This window comes from Pan paniscus, chromosome 3 (assembly GCF_029289425.2).
Source record: "Pan paniscus chromosome 3, NHGRI_mPanPan1-v2.0_pri, whole genome shotgun sequence".
Taxonomy (NCBI): domain Eukaryota; kingdom Metazoa; phylum Chordata; class Mammalia; order Primates; family Hominidae; genus Pan; species Pan paniscus.
The window spans coordinates 40,696,913-40,716,424 of record NC_073252.2 but is presented as its reverse complement, the minus strand read 5'-3'; the positions used below and the strand labels follow the sequence as shown (position 1 = coordinate 40,716,424).

Below are 19,512 nucleotides of genomic sequence, written 5' to 3'. Positions count from 1 at the left end.
ACATTCACTTCAGCCATGCTCATTGGTTTCTATGCAGGTATTGCCTGCCAAGAAGTAGCAGTAGAACAGCCGCATTGCTTTCATAAAGAATGACAAAATTTCTATGTCTGCAAAATAAATGAGTTATTTGAAACTAAGAACAAGGTCAGCAAAATACAAGTGACACCTCAAGCAAAGAATGAAGTGGGCATTGAAATACGGCTGGGCGCAGTGGCTCACGCCTGTAATCCCAGCACTCTGGGAGGCCAAGGCGGGTGGATCACCTGAGGTCAGGAGTTTGAGACCAGCCTGGCCAACATGGTGAAACCCCATCTCTATGAGGGGAAAAAAAAAAAAATACGAGGCCAGGCGTGGTGGCTCATGCCTGTAATCCCAGCACTTTGAGAGGTCAAGGTGGGCGGATCATAAGGTCAGGAGTTCAAGACCAACCTGGCCAACATGGTGAAACCCAGTCTCTACTCAAAATACAAAAAGTAGCTGGGGGTGGTGGCAGGTGCCGGTAATCCCAGCTACTCGGTAGACTGAGGCAGGAGAATCGCTTGCCCCGGGAGGTGGAGGTTGCAGTGAGCCAAGATCTCGCCACTGCACTCCAGCCTGGGCGACAGGGCTAGACTCCGTCTGAAAAATACAAAAACAAAAACGAAAAAAACAAAATACAAAAATTAGCCAGATGTGGTGGTGGGCGCCTGTAATCCCGGCTACTCAGGAGGCTGAGGCAGGAGAATCGCTTGAACCCGGGAGGCGGAGGTTGCAGTGAGCTGGTATGAACCACTGCACTCCAGCCAGGGTGACAGAGCAAGACTCCGTCTCAAAAAAAAAAAAAAAAAAAAAAAAAAAAGAAATACCATACCAGGCTGGTATGAAAAGGTGCTGAACACAAACCAGGCCTTTCAATCTAGGCATGTCAGTACCCACTGATTTTTGTTCATCTATACCTGTGTAATCAGTGATTCTTGGAATCTTAAAATATTGGAGTTATAAGGAACCCTAGAGGTCTTAAGAAAATAATGATGATTTACATTTACTGAGGGTTCACTATATGCCAGGCATAAGGAAGTCTTTTACTTGTATTATCAGTTTTACTTGTATAGCCTCATTTGATCTCTTCCATAATCTCTAAAGAAGGGGCTAGGATTCCTATTTTGTCAATAAGAAAACAGACTTAAAAGACAACAGGGAACTCACACAAGGTCATACAGTGCATGCATGGCAGAGCTGGCTCACATACCTACGTCAGTCTGAGGCGAGTTTGCATTTTTTTTTTTTTTTTTTTTTTTTTTTTCTGAGACGGAGTCTTGCTCCATCGCCCAGGCTGGAGTGCAGTGGCGCGATCTCGGCTCACTGCAAGCTCCGCCTCCCGGGTTCACGCCATTCTCCTGCCTCAGCCTCCAGAGTAGCTGAGACTACAGGCGCCCGCCACCATGCCTGGCTAATTTTTTTGTATTTTTAGTAGAGATGGGGTTTCACCGTGTTAGCCAGGATGGTCTTTATCTGCTGACCTCGTGATCTGCCTGCCTCGGCCTCCCAAAGTGCTGGGATTACAGGCGTGAGCCACCGCACCCGGCCGAGTTTCCATTTTTTAACTACCAGCTCCTTAGAGGGCCAAGGGATTCTCAGAAAAAGGTATGTCCATCGACATTCTGACCAGGTCCCCAGGAGTTCGCTAACTCACAGTTCAGTGAAAATGACCAAAGGATGTATTGAAAATCATGGAATCTACACCCTGAAATTTTAACTATACGGAGTGTAATATGCAATTATAAAATGTATTGGTGGGTTCTATTTTGGCCTCTAGTTCCCACATCACTAAGGAAGTTGCTGTAACCCTTAACCCAGGTGGCTAAGGGCACAGTGTGGATCCCAGCTGCTCTGCTGTCCCTTGAACTGTTTTTTCTCCAGGGCATCTTCTTGTGTTTCAAGTTTCAATCATGTTGTGAATTTTAAAAAATTACCAGGCTAGGCATGGTGGCTCAGACCTGTAATCCCAGCACTGTGGGTGGCTGAGGTGGAAGAATCACTTCAGCTCAAGACCAGCTTGGGCAACATAGTGAGACCCCATCTCTAAAAAAAAAATTAATTAAAAAAAATTAGCCAGGCGCCAGGCATGGTGGCTCATGCCTGTAATCCCAGCACTTTGGGGAGGCCGAGGCAGGTGGATCACCTGAGGTTGGGAGTTTGAGACCAGCCTGACCAACACGGGGAAACCGCATCTCTACTAAAAATACAGAATTAGCTGGGCGTGGTGGTGCATGCCTGTAATCCCAGCCACTCGGGAGGCTGAGGCAGGAGAATCGCTTTAACCTGGAAGGTAGAGGTTGTGGTGAGCCAAGATCACACCGTTGCACTCCAGCCTGGGCAATAATAGTAAAACTCCATCTCAAAAAAAAAAAAAAGAATTAACCGGGCATGGTGGCACGCACCTGTAGTCCCAGCTACTGGGGAGAGGGAGTGGCAAGGGTCTAGGATGCAAGGATCATTTGAGCCCGGGAGGTCGAGGCTATAGTGAGCCATGTTTTTGCCACTGCACTCTAGCCTGGGTGACAGACTGAGATCCAGTCTCAAAAAATAAAACAAAATAAGACAAATCAATTCACAGGCAACACTTACTGAGACTCTGATTTAATTGGTCTGAAGGGGAGCCCAGGAATCAGTATTTTTTAAAAACGTATAGATAACCTCTGGTGTAAACTTTTGCTTATTGGCCTGGTGAATGTCTTTGTATTGCTCTTTCCTACCTGAGAGCTTTTTTTTTTCCTTCTTCTTCTTTTTTTTTTTTTTTTCTTTTGAGACAGAGTCTTGCTCTGTTTCCCAGGCTGGAGTGCAGTGGTGCGGTCTCAGCTCACTGCAACTTCTGCCTCCCGAGTTCAAGCGACTCTCCTGCCTCAGCCTCCCAAGTAGCTGAGACTACAGGCATGCACCACCACACCCAGCTAATTTTTGGATTTTTAGTAGAGATGGGGTTTCACCATGTTGGCCAGGCTGGTCTTGAACTCCTGACTTCAGGTGAACCGCCCACCTTGGTCTCCCAGAGTGCTGGGATTGCAGGTGTAAGCTACTGCATCTGGCCTCAGAGAGCATAATCTGTATTCCCTAGCAGCTGTTTTTACTATTGTTTTTCTTATAGTCTTCAAAGATGTATTGGGCTTTGAAAACCTTTTGGCTCCTAGGAAGAAGCTATTACTGCTTGGTGGAGTCCTGTCTGAAAGTGAATTCTCTGTTTACACTGCCCCATTCATATCCTGTCCCGTGAACTACAGCTACAGATCCTCTTTGTAACACTGCTCAGAATAGAAAGTTTAATTACTCTACCCCTAAAATTTTGCAGATTGCAAGAGGCTATAAGCTACTGGTATAGCCTAGAGATCAAGGGATCTTGTGTGGTGTTATGATAACTACTTCTATTTATATGTGATGTTCACTTTAAATATACACAGACATATCTGTACGTTAGTTGAAGGGGGTCTCAAAAATCTCATCTGACCTTTAATTAGACTCCAATAAGAAGTGGTTAAAACATTGACGTATGGGCCAGGCGTCTCAAAAAAAAAAAAAAAAATGAAAAAAAAATATTTAAAAAGAAAAAAAAAAGGAAAAAGAATAATATATTTTTTAAAAAGGCCAGGCATGGTGGCTCACGCCTGTAATCCCAGCACTTTGGGAGGCCAAGGCGGGTGGATCATGAGGTCAGGAGATCAAGACCATCCTGGCCAACATGGTGAAACCCTGTCTCTACTAAAATACAAAAAATTAGCTGGGTGTGGTGGCACATGCCTGTAGTCCCAGCTACTCGGGAGGCTGAGGCAGGGGAATCACTTGAACCCAGGAGGTGGAGGTTGTAATGAGCCGAGATCGTGCCACTGCACTCCAACCTGGTGACAGAGCAAGACTCCATCTCAAAAAAAAAAAAAAAAAAAAAAAAAATGCCGGGCGTGGTGACTCACGCCTGTAATCCCAGCATTTTGGGAGGCTGAGGAAGGTGGATCACGAGGTCAGGAGATCGAGACCATCCTGGCTAACACAGTGAAACCCCGTCTCTACTAAAAATACAAAAAATTAGCCAGGCATGGTGGCTCCCACTTGTAGTCCCAGCTACTTGAGAGGCTGAGGCAGGAGAATCTCTTGAACCCAGGAGGTAGAGGTTGCAGTGAACTGAGACTGCGCCACTGCACTCCAGCCTGGGTGACAGAGCAAGACTCCATCTCAAAAAAAAAAAAAAAAAAGATGAAAAAAAAGAGAGAGATTGATGTATGGCAAAACCAAGGCTGGGAGTTCAGGCCCCACAGAATACCCAGGTCTAGAACTCCTGTCTTTGGAAGCTAATTCTCTTTTGTCCTCACCCCCCTGCCTCACTTAACGATATCTTTCACGGCCTTTCCTCTTCATTCGCACTACCATCTTCCTAGTTCAAGTCATAATGTTAATTCCTAAATTACTGCACTAGCCAGAGAAGGAGGAAAAAAACTGTAAGAAACCACATCAAAATGTCATCTGTGGTTGGTAGACATCTGATTTTAATTTTTTTATATCTGCTTTTCTGAGATTTATACATTTTACATAATAAACAAGTTTTATTTTCCTAAAGGAAAAACACACATCATTACTGGCATAGCCTTCACCCTGGTATCTGAGCGCATGTCCATTGTACAACCTATCTGTGCCTAGCTATCAGAGTTGCCTTTCTAAAATGTGTTCTCCAGGCTCCTGCTGAAACCCTCAGGGTGTCCTGGAATTTCAAAGTCATAACCCAGACCCACCCTTCCGCCTATCCCCTTATCTCCAACCACACCCAACCCAACCCTCTCTGCTTGGCAGGCCAGCATCCTCCTTGTCCTAGGACCAGGGGAGCTCCATTCAGCTCCTTCGCAGCTACTCTCCTCTATACGGAGAACCCCATACTCTTTGTCCTTTCCTCTTTATCTCTCCAGATGTTATCCTTTGAAGCTCAGCTAGTCTATGGCCAGACCACCCTGATCACTCCCGATCTCATCTGAAGCTCACCTCAACTCCTTCCTTCTCCAGGTCACCTTTGTCACCTTTTTTAATCTGCATCGGGAATGGCAAACAGGTTTCGTTTTATGTAAACCAAGTCCATGCCATTGACAATGGTTGCATAGAGAATTCTATTTTATTTATTTATTCCAGAGTCTTACTCTGTCACCCAGGCTGGAGCGCACTGCCGCGATCATGGCTCACTGTAGCTTCTACCTCCAGGGCTCAAACAGTCCTCCTGCCTCAATTTCTGAGTAGCTGGGACTACACGCATGCACCCCCATGCCCAGCTAATTTTGTTTGCTTTTTGTAGAAACAGGTCTCACTATGTTGCCCAAGCTGGTCCCCAACTCCTGGGCTCCAAGGATCCTCCCACTTTAGCCTCCCAAGGTGCTAGGGTGGCAGGTGTGAGCCACCGTGCCTCGCCTTGCATGGAGAATTCTGAAAGCCTGCCCATGTTCAAAGGAAAAAGAGTCCTGTGATTATAGTGGTTTTTGCCATAGGCAAAAGAAGGAAAAGTGACAGAATGAATGTGACATATTTTTCATCCAGATTATAATAATTATTTTAGACCTGTGATGTCCAGTACGGAAGTCCCTAGCCACACATGGCTATTTAAATTCAGATTAAAAAGAAGAAAAATAGGGCTGGACGCGGTGGTTCACGCCTGTAATCCCAGCACTTTGGGAGGCCGAGACGGGTGGATCACAAGGTCAGGAGTTCAAGACCAGCCTGGCCAATATAGTGAAACCCTATCTCTACTAAAAATACAAAAATTAGCTGGGTGCGATGGCGTGTGCCTGTAGTCCCAGCTACTTAGGAGGTGAGACAGGAGAATTGCTTGAAACCGGGAGGTGGAGGTTGCAGTGAGCTAAGATTGTACCACTGCACTACAGCCTGGGCAACAGAACAAGACTCCATCTCGAAAAAAAGAAGAAGAAAAATAATAATAATTTAATTAAAATTAAGTACAGAAGATGCTCCACCTAGAATTTTTAAACTTCATGATCGTCCAGGCATGGTGGCTCACACCTATAATCCCAGCACTTTGAGAGGCCGAGGTGGGCGGATCACCTGAGGTCGGGAGTTCCAGACTAGCCTGGCCAACATGGTGAAACCCCGTCTCTACTAAAAATGCAAAAATTAACCAGGTGTGGTGGCACATGCCTGTAATCCCAGCTCATCGGGAGGCTGAGCCAGGAGAATCGCTTGAACCCGGGAAGCGGAGGTTGCAGTGAGCCGAGATCACACCACTGTAATCCAGCCTGGGTGATAGAGTGAGACTCCATCTCAAAAAAAAAAAAAAAAAAAAAAAAAAAAAGATCTAAGATCCTTAAAATCCATCGTGAAGTTTATTTACTTTTGTTTTAATTTTCATTCATTTATTTATTTGTTTATTATTTTTTAGATGGAGTCTCGCTTTGTTGCCCAGGCTGGAGTGCAGTGGCGCAATCTCGGCTCACTGCAACCTCTGCCTTCCGGGTTCAGGCAATTCTCCTGTTTCAGCCTCCCAAGTAGCTGGGATTACAGGTGTGTGCCACCACACCTGGCTAATTTTTGTATTTTTAGTAGAGAGAGGGTTTTGCCATGTTGGCCAGACTTGTATCGAGCTCTTCAGGTGATCTGCCCACCTCAGCCTCCCAAAATGCTGGGATTACAGGTGTGAGCCACCATGCCCCACCTTAGATGCCTTTTTTTTTTTTTTTTTTTTTTTGTGACAGAGTCTCCTTCTGTCAGACAGGCTGGAGTGCAGTGGCACGATCTTGGCTCACTGCAGCTTCTGCCTCCCAGGTTCAAGTAATTCTCCTGCCTCAGCCTCCTGAGTAGCTGGGATTACAGGCATGCGCTACCATGCCCAGCTAATTTTTATTTTTAGTAGAGACAGGGTTTCACCATGTTGGCCATGGTTGGCCCATCTGGTCTCGAACTCCTGACCTCAAGTGATCTGCCCACCTTGGCCTCCCCAAAGTGTTGGGATTACAGGCGTGAGCCACCTCGCCCAGCCACATTTTTGACTTATGATATTTTTTACTTATGATGGGGTTAATGGAAAGTAGCCCATTGTAAGTCAAGGAACATCTGTAAAATTAAAAATTTTTAATATGGTAGCCAGTGGCACATTTCAAGTGCTTAATAGACATAGGTGGCTACTGTCTACTATCCTGATGATAACAGCAAAGATACAGAAACTTTCCACCATTACAGAGTTATACGAGATGTCCCTGTTTTATTATTTCTTTCTTTATTATTTATTTTTGAGACAGAGTCTCCCTCTGTCACCCAGGCTAGAGTGCAGCAGTGTGATCTTGGCTCACTGCAATCTCCGCCTCCCGGGTTCAAGCAATTCTCCTGCCTTAGCCTCCTAAGTAGCTGTGGCCACAGGTGCATGCCACCATGCCCAGCTAATTTTTGTTTTTGTTTTTTTCTTTTTGAAACAGGGTCTTACTTACTCTGTCATCCAGGTTGGAGTGCAGTGGCACGATCTCGGCTCACTGCAACCTCCACCTCCCAGGTTCAAGCAATTCTCCTGCCTTTGCCTCCCGAGTAGCTGGGATTACAGGTGCGTGCCGCCATGCCTGTCTAGGGTTTGTATTTTTAGTAGAGATGGGTTTTCACCATATTGGCCAGGCTGGTCTTGAACTCCTGACCTCAGGTCTCCCAAGTGCTAGGATTACGGTGGCTCCCATTTTAGATATGTAGTTATATGACAATGCAAGGAAGAATATATTTGCTTAGTGTGTGTGCCTTGTTTTCTCAGTGAGAGACCAAAAGGGTTTTTTGTTGTTGTTGTTGTTGTTTTTAAAAAGCCTCACTCTGTCGCCAGGCTGCAGTACAGTGGCACGATCTCAGCTCACTGCAACCTCAGCCTCCTGGTTTCAAGGGATTCTCCTGCCTCAGCCTCCCAAGTAGCTGGGACTACAGGCGTGCCACCACGCCCAACTAATTTTTGTATTTTTAGTAGAGATGGGGTTTCACCATTTTGGCCAGGATGGTCTTGATCTCTTGACCTTGTGATCTGCCTGCCTTGGCCTCCCAAAGTGCTGGGATTACAGGCGTGAGCCACCACACCTGGCCCAAAACATTTCTATGGGCAGTAATCTTCGCTTACATTTATTTTGTAACCTTAGTGCACCTAACCAGTGCTAGATATATAAGAAATACTTCGTAAGTATTTGTTGAATTGATTTTTTAGTACTTAATGGGCAGTGCACCATTAAAGTAAAGTGTATGAATTTTGAAATACGAAAACAAGTTTCTGGCCCCTTCTCTTCTGCAAACTAACATGTGACTTAGAATATCTCATTTAACTGAAGCAGGTCAGTTTCCTCAAGGGTAAACAGTTGTAGACTGGACTATATTGGAAGATTCTTCCAGGTTTGGAATTTTGTGGTACATATGGAGTATTCACTTTTAAATAAAAACGTACACCCCCCCACCCCCCAAACACACACACAGACACAATGAAAACTAGCAGGTTAAAAAATATTCTAGCTTATTTTAAACTTCATTTGTCCTGGGAGGCTGAGGCGGGCATTACCAGTTGAGGCCAGGAGTTCGAGACCAGCCTGGCCAACATGGTGAAACCCTGTCTTTACTAAAAATACAAAAGTTAGTCCGGGCGCAGTGTCTCATGCCTGTAACCCCAGCATTTTGGGAGTCCAAGGTGGGTGGATGACCTGAGGTCAGGAGTTCAAGACCAGCCTGGCCAACATGGTGAAACCCTGTCTCTACTAAAAAATACAAAAAAAAAAAAAAAAAAAAAAAAATTGCCAGGTGTGATCTCAGCTACTTGGCAGGCTGAGGCAGGAGGATCACTTGAATCTGGGAGGCAGAGGTTGCAGTGAGCCGAGATCACACCACTGCACTCCAGCCTGAGCAACAGAGCTAGATTCCGTCTTAAAAAAAAAAAAAAAAAAATTAGCCAGGTGTGGTGGCATACGCCTGTAGTCCCAGCTACTTGGGAGGCTGAGGTGGGAGGATTGCTTGAACCCAGGAGGTGGAGGTTGCAGTGAGCCAAGATCACACCACGACACTGCAGGGTGGCTGCCTGGGCAAGAGAGAGTGAGACTGTCTCAAAAAAATAAAATAAAATAAAACAAACAAAAAACCAACAACTTCATTTATCTAATTTTTCAAAGATATAAGCCTAGCATTTCCGGATTAAATTCTCTGCCACAGCTATAGCTGACTTGGGCAAGTCAGATGGAGAGGTAGTTGCCTTCGTCAAACCTGGTGAGGTTTTGTACTATCTTTAGTCTCACTACATGCAGCAGTCACCAGTCAATGCTGCCAACCCTTTTCCATTGCTCTAAGTCAGGCATCAGTAAACTGTGGTCTGTTGTCTGTTTATGTATGGCCCTCTAGCTAATGGTTTTTACATTTTTAAAAGGTTGCAAAAAAAAAAAAAAAAAAAGAACCAAACTGGGCAGCACAGTGAGAGACCCTGTCTCTACATAAAATAAAAAAATTAGCCAAGTGTAGTGAAGCACACCTGCAGTCTACTCAGGAGGCCGAAGCAGGAGGATCCCTGGAGCCAGGGAGGTTGAGGCTGCAGTGAGCTGTTATGGCACCACTGTACTCCAGCCTGGGTGACAGAGGGAGATCCTGTCTCAAAAACAAAAAACAAAAACCCCGAAAACAAAAAACAAAAAGAAACAAATGAAAGAATAATATGTAACAGAAAACACATGGCTTGCAAAGCCTATAGTATTTACCTAGTCCATGACAGAAATGTTTGCCATCCCCTGTACTCAGTGACTTTCCTGTACAGACCCAACCATTTTTTAAGGCCAGTCGTTTTCTGAAGTGTTCTAAGGTCCTGTGACTCAAACACCATGGAATTAAACTCTATCTTCTCTATGGTTTAGAAAACTCTGAAGACAGGGAAGGGCAGCCAGGCTGGCGGGGAGTAGATGGGGACCCTCGGCTTGATCAGCTTTGTATTGAAATACTACAAAGTAGGCAGGATCCCGTGTTCTGAAAGCAGAAAGCGAGTCCTTGGATCCAGAGTCTGTGTGTTCTGGTCTTGGCTTTGGGAATTTGATGAGTCACGGTTTCTGGCTGTGTCCTCCTTGACTTACAGCTTTCACAAGAATGAATTCTGAAGGTCCCATGAAGGGGGAGAGCTGTGAGAATCGTCATCTAAGGTCCATGCTTGCATTTCAGTTTGTCCTTCTTTTTCTTTTTCTTCTTGTTGCCTCTCCTTTGAGCACTCTGGGGATCTAGATTGGATGGGCAGCTAAAGGGACTGAAATGAAGAGGCAAGAGCCAAACTTTAGGCCCTAGACCAGGGCTGGGCCAGTATCTGAATTCTGATAGCAGCACTGCCAGGCAGCCCCAGGGCAAATGCAAAGTTGATTGGTTTTTCTTAAGAACTCTTACTTTTCTTTCTGATGCTCACTGCCAGGTGTCCAAGGGCCCTGGAGCTTCCCAAATCTCCTTTCTACTTAAGCCTATTCCCTAGGTTTTTACCAAGCCTTGGCTTTTAAAATGCACCTCTTCTTAGTTACCAAAAAACTCCAGTTTTTGCATTTTTTTCCCCTATTTATCCTTTTTTTCCCCTTCCTCTCTTTGTCCCATTCTTTCCTCTAGGCTATTTTCGAAGTTCTTTCGCCCCTGGCTTCTGTATACACAACTGCCTTTAGAATAATCCAGTGTGCCTCACCTTAATAAAAATCCAGATTTACAAAACAAAAATTGTTTGAAAGGTGAATCTTTTTGTTAAAGAAATCTGGCCAATATGAAAGACCAGCATCTCTTTTTTTATGTTTATCACTTTGTTTGTGACAGTCTCACTCTGTGATCTGCAACCCTGCCTCCTGGGTTCAAGCGATTCTCGTGCCTCAGCTTCCCAAGTAGCTGGGACTACAGGTGTGCTAATAGTCATATTTTGTACTAATAAAATAGCTGGCTAATTTTTTTATTTTTAGTAGAGACAGGGTTTCGCCATGTTGGCCAGGCTGGTTTCAAACTCCTGGCCTCAAGCAATCTGTGCACCTTGGCCTCCCAAAGTGCTGGGATTACAGACCTGAGCCATCATGCCTGGCCATGTTTATCACTTTCTACATTTCATTATAGCAAGCGGTAACTAGGGGAGGTCCCCTAGTTGGGTGCAAGCAGATTCATTTTTGTATTTGCAAATCATGTAACACAGTGAAATTCATAGCCTTACCCCCATACTGGATCATAAAAATATTTTACTTTCCCTATTTTGTTTACTATCAAGCCTGAGCTCATTAAATATATCCAGTGGCCTGGATCAGGATCATGTGAAAAACAGGACCTTGGCTTGCTTACAACGTTTGCATTTGTTTTGGTTGGTACAGATTCATTTGGATAAATTCCCAACTTATTCTCAAAGAAGATTCTAGCGCAGTACCGGGCTCCCAGTGGCTTTTCATTCATAGTAATGAGCATTAGCCGAGCGTGGTGACGTGCGCCTGTAGTCCTAGCTACTCAGGAGGCTGAAGCAGGAGGATTGCTTGAGCCCAGGAGGTCAAGGCTGCAGTGAGCTGAGCGGTGTCTGTGCACCATTGCTGCATTCTAGAATTCCCAGCCCGGAACTATGCTGTTGTCATGCCTAGGAAAGCATCCATGAGAAAATCCTTTTCTGAGTCCGAATGCCAATTCCAGTTCTGGTTAGAATTCCTTGACACACACGGCACTTCCAGCCTTGGTTTTCACGGTTGCTGTGATAGCAGAACACACAGCTGTGAAACAGAGAGAAGATGAGCAACAGAAATGGATGTGCTAAAATGTGAGATGAAAATATGCAGAAAAGCCAACCATCTTTAGAAATCTCATTTATTCAGGGTTCAGTGTAAGCCTAATAGGTACAAGCTGAGATTTTGGAGTCTGGTGGGTTCCAGTCTTGCTTTCCACCAATAATTAGCTTCACTTGACTTCTTTGGGTTTCCGTTTCCTCATTTGTATGAGAAAATAGGGATCATGAGAGTACTTGCCACATGAGATTTGGCAGGAGGTTGTATATGTCGAGAATTTAGCACTGTGTCTAGTACACAGCAGGTGCTTAATAAATGTTTGTATTAGTGTTTTAGCACATGTGGGAGGGACATAGCCGAGTGCAGTGTTTCTCAAATTTTGGGGACTCTGAACATCTTCACAGACAGATAAGATACAGGGCACTCAATTGGCTGTAACTTCAGATAAACAGTAAATAATTTTTTAGTACAAGTATTTCCCAAACATTGTATGGAACATATATGAAAATATTCATTTCTTATCTGAAATTCAAGTTTAATTGGGCACCCTGAAGTTTTATTTGCGAAATCAGACAACCCTGTTTTCCTTTCCTTTTCTTTTCCTTTTTTTTTTTTTTTTTGAGACAGGGCTCACTCTGTCACCTAAGCTGGAGTGCAGTGGCGCGATTACTGCTCACTGCCGCTTCAACCTCCCAGGCTCAGGTAATCCTCCCACCTCAGCTTCCAAAGTAGCTGGGACCACAGGTGCATGCCACTATGCCTGACTAATTTTTGGTATTTTTTGTAGAGACAAGGTTTCACCACGTCACCCTGGCTGATTTTTTTTTTTTCCTAGATGGAGTTTTGCTCTTGGCGCCCAGGCTGGAGTGCAATGGCGTGATCTCAGCTCACTGCAACCTCTGCCTCCTGGGTTCAAGCAATTCTCCTGCCTCAGCCTCCCGAGTAGCTAGGATTACAGGTGCCTGCCACCACGCCCAGCTAATTTTTGTATTTTTGGTAGAGACAGGGTTTCACCATGTTGGCCGGGCTGGTCTCCAACTACTAACTTCAGGCTATCTGCCCATCTTGGCCTCCCAAAGTGCTGGGATTATAGGCGTGAGCCACCACGCCCGGCCTACCATGGCTGATCTTGAACTCCTGAGCCCAAGCCAGGAGGGCTGGGATTACAGGCATGAGCCACTGTGCCTAGCCCTGTTTTTATGTTCTTAAAAATCATTAGCCAGGTGTGGTGGCTCACTCCTATAATCCCAGCACTTTGGGAGGCTGAGGCGGGTGGGTCACTTGAGGTCAGGAGTTCAAGACCAGCCTGGCCAACATGGTGAAACACTGTCTCTACTTAAAATATCAAAAATTAGCCAGGCATAGTGGCGCATGCCTATAATCCAAGCTACTTGGGAGGCTGAGGCATAAGAATCGCTTGAACCCGGGAGGCAGAGGTTGCAGTGAGCCGAGATCATACCACTGCACCCCAGCCTGGGTGAGTGAGACTCTGTGTAAAAAAAAAAAAAAAAAAAAAAAGATTTTTGAGAAACGCAAAGTGCTTTTAAAGTGCTTTTATTTGGGTTCTATATATTGATATTTACTGCATTAGAAATTAAAATTAAGAAAAATATTAATTTCCTTTAACAAGAATAATAGTAAGCTCATTTTTTATGAAAATGTTTTCATGAAAAATAATTATATTTCCAAAAAAAGTAGATAAAGAGAAGATCATGTCGTTTATATTTTTTCAAATCTCTTTGATGATTGGCTTGATAGAAGTCAGCTGTATGCTCATATTTGCTTCTGCTTCAATCTATTGAGGTATGTCATTTTCACTGAAGTTCTATAGGGAAAGAAAATTCAACCTCACAAAGATATGCAATTGGAAAAGGGAGGAATATTATAGTAGAATTTTTGGATTATTGTGAACATTCTTCTTTGATACTAAACCCAAACTCTACAAGAGGTAGTTTTTGTTTTATTTTATTTTGTTTTGTTTGAGATGGAGTCTTGCTCTGTCACCCAGGCTGGAATGCAGTGGCACAATCTCAGTTCACCGCACCCTCTGCCTCCCAGGTTCAAGAGATTCTCCTGCCTCAGCCTCCCGAGTATCTGGGATTACAGGCGCCTGCCACCACGCCGGGCTAATTTTTGTATTTTTAGTAGAAACAGGGCTTCACCATGTTGGAAAGGCTGGCCTCGAACTCCTGACCTCAGGTGATCTGCCAGCCTTGGCCTCCCAAAGCTCTAGGAATACAGGCGTGAGCCACCGCGCCCAGCCAAGAGGTAGTTTCTTAAAGGTTGGTTGCGTGCAGAATCTGAAACCGTAAAAAGGAAATTTTCATGCTCTGTTACATTAAAATTGGTTGGCCCATCTTGAACTTTGAATGGACTGCTTACCCATGCATGATTCTGTAACATCATGGTTGGTTATTTGGAAAATATTGGTTCACTGAATTGTGAAGATCTTCCAAATATTGAAACATTTCAGTATGTATTTTTAAAAATCCACATTTGTTAATGTCGTAGCTGATCTCATGAGAAAAGCCTTTAATCACTGGCAAGCAGTCAAGCTTGTGGTGATAAATGCAGGTTGCCCCCAAATTTTTTCTTCCTTTTTTTGTATTTTTTAAAATTATTTTTCTTCTCCTTGCACAGCAGAGCTAACTCATAGGCAGTACACCCAGAGTTAGCCAGGTTCCCCCATATTTAACTTTTGCTTGAAAGCTTGAATTTGATCATTGGAAATCAATACTGTCTGTTGTGTTCTTTGAAGTGCCAGGGTCACTTCATTCATTTTCTAGAAAAGGTCTGCCAAATATTCAAGTCTAAATAATCATAGTTTGTTTTATCAAGTAGTGTAGCCTGTGACTCTCAAGTGATTTTTTCCTTGAGACAGCAATCGTAATTTGGTATACAGTAGAAGTGCTTTATCATACTTTCTATTTCATCGCACAGAATATTTTTAAAACATCTACTTGAATTGAGACTTAATAAAATAAATAGGCTGGATGTGGTGGCTCATGCCTGTAATCCCAGCACTTTGGGAGTCTGAGGCAGGTGGATCACCTGAGGTCAGGAGTTCAAGACCAGCCTGGCCAACATGGTGAAACCCCATCTCTACTAAAAATACAAAAATTAGCTGGATGTGGTGGCAGGTGCCTGTAATCCCAGCTACTTGGGAGGCTGAGGCAGGAGAATCACTTGAACCCAGGAAGTGGAGGTTTCAGTGAGCCCAGATTGTGCCACTGCACTCCAGCCTGGGCAACAAGCAGACTCTGTCTCAAACAACAGCAACAAAAAAATTAAAATTAAAAAATTTAAAAAATTTTAAAAAGAAATAAAAAATAAAATAAAATTAATACTGTGTTATCAAATACATTCTTAAGGAAAATTGGCTTTAAAAAAAGGTAGAACAACTTCAAATGCCTGGTGGCAAAAAAATGCCACAATTACTAGTATACTTTGGTGGCACTGCCTCTCACACGGCTAGAAGTTTTAGCCACCATTGCCTTTTTATCACTAGTCAGTGTCAATGCCGTGTAAAAGGGAAATATGTTAGTATTATTAAGAACCGTGGAGCCTCTCAGCATTCCAGGGACCTCACTTTGAGAACTGCTGGTCTAGCGGTTGATGTCCCCATGATAGGCAGCACCGGACAGCGTAGATTGATCTCCCCTCTCCTATTGCAGCCCCTCCTTCCTTGGGCAGTTTGGGAAAGCACCAAGAGCCCCTGGACCCTTTCTTACACATCTGTTGAGGTTGGCTAGGTGATGAGCAGTTTCTGAGGTCACATTCATGGTACTCTTTGAAGTCCTCTAAAGGGGTCTGAGTATGATTCATGGGCATTCCTAAACCCTTGGAAGATTCCAGAAGATTTAGAAGCTCCAGATTAAATCTCTACCTCTCCTTTCTCCTCTGCTATTTCCTAGTGTCCAAGGGAGCTCAAAACCCCTTTCAGAAGCTGAAACTATTCTGCAGGCCAAATATATACTAGCCTCAAAGATATTCAGGCTAGACATGGGCCCCTACAGCTGAAAGATGCTTTAGAATAGGCCTGGGGCGATAGAGCAGCACTCCCCAGAGACACATTATTCTGCCCTATTGCAGCTCTGCAGTTGAAAATTCTAGGGGTATACCTGCATGCTGGCATACCAAAACCAATAGAGAAAAAACTCCACTTAGAATCACATGGCTGGAGGTGGAAAATGCTATTATAAAACATTTCTATTGCACAGAAGGCACAATCCTTTCTCAGGGACACATAATTTAGTCTCTGAGCAGCATGAGACTTTTATGTGCCAAGTGCCGTATAGAACACGGGGAATTCTAATACAACCTACAGGGTTTAAAGTCAAATAACAAATTTGTGATCACAGAAAAAAAAGAACATAAAAGGCTTACCCAAAGTGGGAGAAGCCATATTTTTTGGTTGGATTTTATGGTCAAAGGAGGGCTTCAATATGAAATAGAGTTCATCAGTAGATTTCAAAGTGAGCAGTAGAGATTATCTTAATTAGGGATAAGAGGGTAGGGTGGGCTGGGCACGGTGGCTTATGCCTGTAATCCCAGCACTTTGGGAGGCCAAGGCAGGTGGATCATGAAGTCAAGAGATCGAGACCATCCTGGCCAACATGGTGAAACCCCGTCTCTACTAAAAATACAAAAATTAGCTGGGCATGGTGGCGGGCACCTGTTGTCCCATCTACTTGGGAGGCTTAGGCAGGAGAATTGCTTGAACCTGGGAGATGGAGGTTGCAGTGAGCCAAGATTGAGCCACTATACTCCAGCCTGGGCAACAATAGCGAGACTCCGTCTCAAAAAAAAAAAAAAAAAAAAAAAAAAAAGGAGGGTAGGGTAGAGGGAAGTGGGAGAGGAGGGTGAGGAGACCAAGATAAAGGATTGAAGGATGCTGGGTGTGGTGGCTCACACCTGTAATCTCAGCACTTTGGGAGGCCGAGGTGGGCAGATCACCTGAGGTTGGGAGTTCGAGACCAGCCTGACCAACATGCAGAAACCCCGTCTCTACTAAAAATACAAAATTAGCCGGGTGTGGTGGTGCACACCTGTAATCCCAGCTACTCTGGAGGCTGAGGCAGGAGATTCGCTTGAACCCGGGAGGCAGAGATTGCAGTGAGCCGAGATCGTTCCATTGCACTCCAGCCTGGGCAACAAGAGTGAAACTCCATCTCAAAAAAAAAAAAAAAAGATTGAAGGAGAAAAACAGAGTTGAACTGGTTCTGGTCAGAGGTTGGCAGAAAATACATGCAAGTGATTTTTATTTTTTATTTTTTTTAAGGACAAGATCTCACTCTGTTACCCAGGGCAGAGTACAGTGGTGTGATCTTGGCTCACTGTAGCCTCAACTACAGTGAGGAGTCCCGGCCCAAGCAATCCTCCTACCTCAGCCTCCCAAGTAGCTTGGACCACAGGCGCATGCCACCGTGCCTGGATCATTTTTTATATATTTTTTTTATAGAAACAAGGGTCTCACTATGTTGCCTAGGCTGGTCTTAAACTCTGGGCTCAAGTGATCCTCCTGCCTGGGACTCCCAGAGTGCTGGGACTACCAGTGTGAGCCACCACTCCTGGGCTGGATCTTGATTTAGACCAGGCTTGTCCAACCTGTGGCATGTCCAGGATGGCTTTGAATGTGGCCCAACACAAATTCATAAGCTTCCTTTGGGATTTTTTTTTTTTTAAGCTCATAAGCTATCATTAGTATCAGTGTATTTTATGTGTGGCCCAAGACAGTTCTTCCAGTGTGACCCAGGGAAGCCAAAAGATTGGACACCCCTGATTGGGCAGTAGGGTGTGTAGGCTACAGTGTGCATGTGCATGAGAGTGTGACTCAGGCAAAGAGAAGGGCTCCAACTGGGACCCGCTTAGGTTCTCAGATCTGTCATTATTAGCTGTGTATCCTTGGGCAGTCTCTCTGAGTCTGTCCTCTCATCTGTCTGTTTAATTAAATGAGGTGTCATATATCAAATACTTGATTATTGTAGGCACTGGAGATGCAATGTTTGCAGCTGGGCGTGGTTGCTCACGCCTGTAGTTCCAGCACTTCGGGAGGCCGAGGCAGGTGGATCACTTGAGCTCAGGAGTTCGAGACCAGCCTGACCAACAAGGTGAAACCCCATCTCTAAAAAAATAGCAAAATTAGCCGGGTGTGGTGGTGTGTGCCTGTAGTCCCAGCTACTCAGGAGGCTGAGGCAGGAGAATCGCTTGAACCCGGGAGGTGGAGATTACAGTGAGCCATGATGCCATGATGGCACCACTGCACTCCAACATGGGTGACAGAGTGAGACTTCATCTCAAAAAAAAAAAAAAGAAAAGAAAAGAAAAGAAAAGAAACAATGCTTGTTTTGTGGTGTGATTTGATGGCTATCTTATTGGCTATCTGGACTTCATAATCCCATTTTCTCATCCTCATTGAAATACAAAATAAATAAATAAATAAAAGCAAAGCAACTACCTTAAAACCCCAAATTCTGGCATTTGTTTATATAGTGATCCTTCTGTATCCATGGGGAATTGGTTGCAGGCCCCCCAGATTTTGGATGCTCGAGTCCTCTATATAAAATGGTGCAGTATTTGCATATGACCTACATATATCTTCCCATATACTTTGAGTCATCTCTAGATGACTTAGAATACCTAATCCAATGGAAATGCTAGTAAGTAGTTGTTATGCTGTATTGTTTAGGGAATAATGACAAGAAAAAGAAGTCTATGTGTTTAGTGCAGACACAGCCGTCCTTTTCACATTTTTACATTTTTAATTTTTTGTGGGCACATAGTAGTATATATATTTATGGGGTACATGAGATTTTTGAATATTCTTGATCTGTGGTTGGTTGACTTCAGGGATGCGGAACCCACAGACACTGAGGGCTGACTGTACGTAGAATATATGCCTCTGAAACACTGTTTTGGATTCAGATTTTGTGTCTTCAAACTTTTTTTTATCAAAATTTAAGTATATTTCTGAGCAGTAAGGCATTGGACTCCATGCCAGGGGGTGCAGAGGTGAGTGTTCTGGTGATCTAGAAAGGAGTTGAGGGTCGGGCACGGTGGCTTATGCCTGTAATCCCAGCACTTTGGGAGGCCGAAGCGGGTGGATCATTTGAGATCAGGAATTCAAGACCAGCCTGACCAACATGGTGAAACCCCGTCTCTACTAAAACTACAAAGAAATTAGCCAGGTGTGGTGGTGCATGACTATAATCCCAGCTACGCAGGAGGCTGGGGCAGGAGAATCTCTTGAATCTGGGAGGTGGAGGTTGCAGTGAGCTGAGATTGTGCCACTGCACTCCAGCCTGGGCAACAGGGCGAGACTCCGTGAAAAAAGAAAGAAGGAAGGAAGGAAGGAAGGAAGGAAGGACGGAAGGAAAGAAGGAAGGAAGGAAGGAAGGAAGGAAGGAAGGAAGGAAGGAAGGAAGGAAGGAAGGAAGGTGGGGAGGGAGGGAGGGATGGCATTTGAGGACACGCAAATACCCTAATGCAGAGTGGAATGAGACAGGTGACCCAAGAGGGGTGCTCATGGGAAAGACTTCTGTGATAGGAGTAATTACTCCCCAGCATGCAGGGGATTTACTCCTCTTGGGTTTGCATAAAGAAGGGCACGCAAGGGACAAGAGGTCAAGTGAGATAAACCCTAACATTAGAATAAGGGGCTGGCCCGTGCTGAGGGAGGAAGCAAGATGAGGAGAGGGATCTGAGAGGAAACTATGCCACAGGTGGCGGGGAGAGCAGGTTAGACCAGGTGGGGCCTTATGGCTCTGAGAGGAGGTGCTTTTGGAGGTCAGTGGCTTAAGGG

The 19,512-nt window shown here is 44.6% G+C and overlaps 1 protein-coding gene across 13 annotated transcripts in view; it reads left to right on the top strand.

Moving 5' to 3' along the window:
• Positions 1-19,512, top strand: part of RBM47 (RNA binding motif protein 47) — a 206,833-nt gene that overhangs the window by 95,687 nt on the left and 91,634 nt on the right. The window contains exon 4 of one of the 13 annotated variants that reach the window (XM_063603536.1): positions 17,699-17,821. The exons of the other annotated variants lie outside the window; for them this stretch is intronic. The gene's annotated coding sequence lies outside the window, so the exon portion shown is untranslated. The remainder of the gene's footprint in view (positions 1-17,698; positions 17,822-19,512) is intronic. 13 annotated transcript variants of the gene reach the window in all.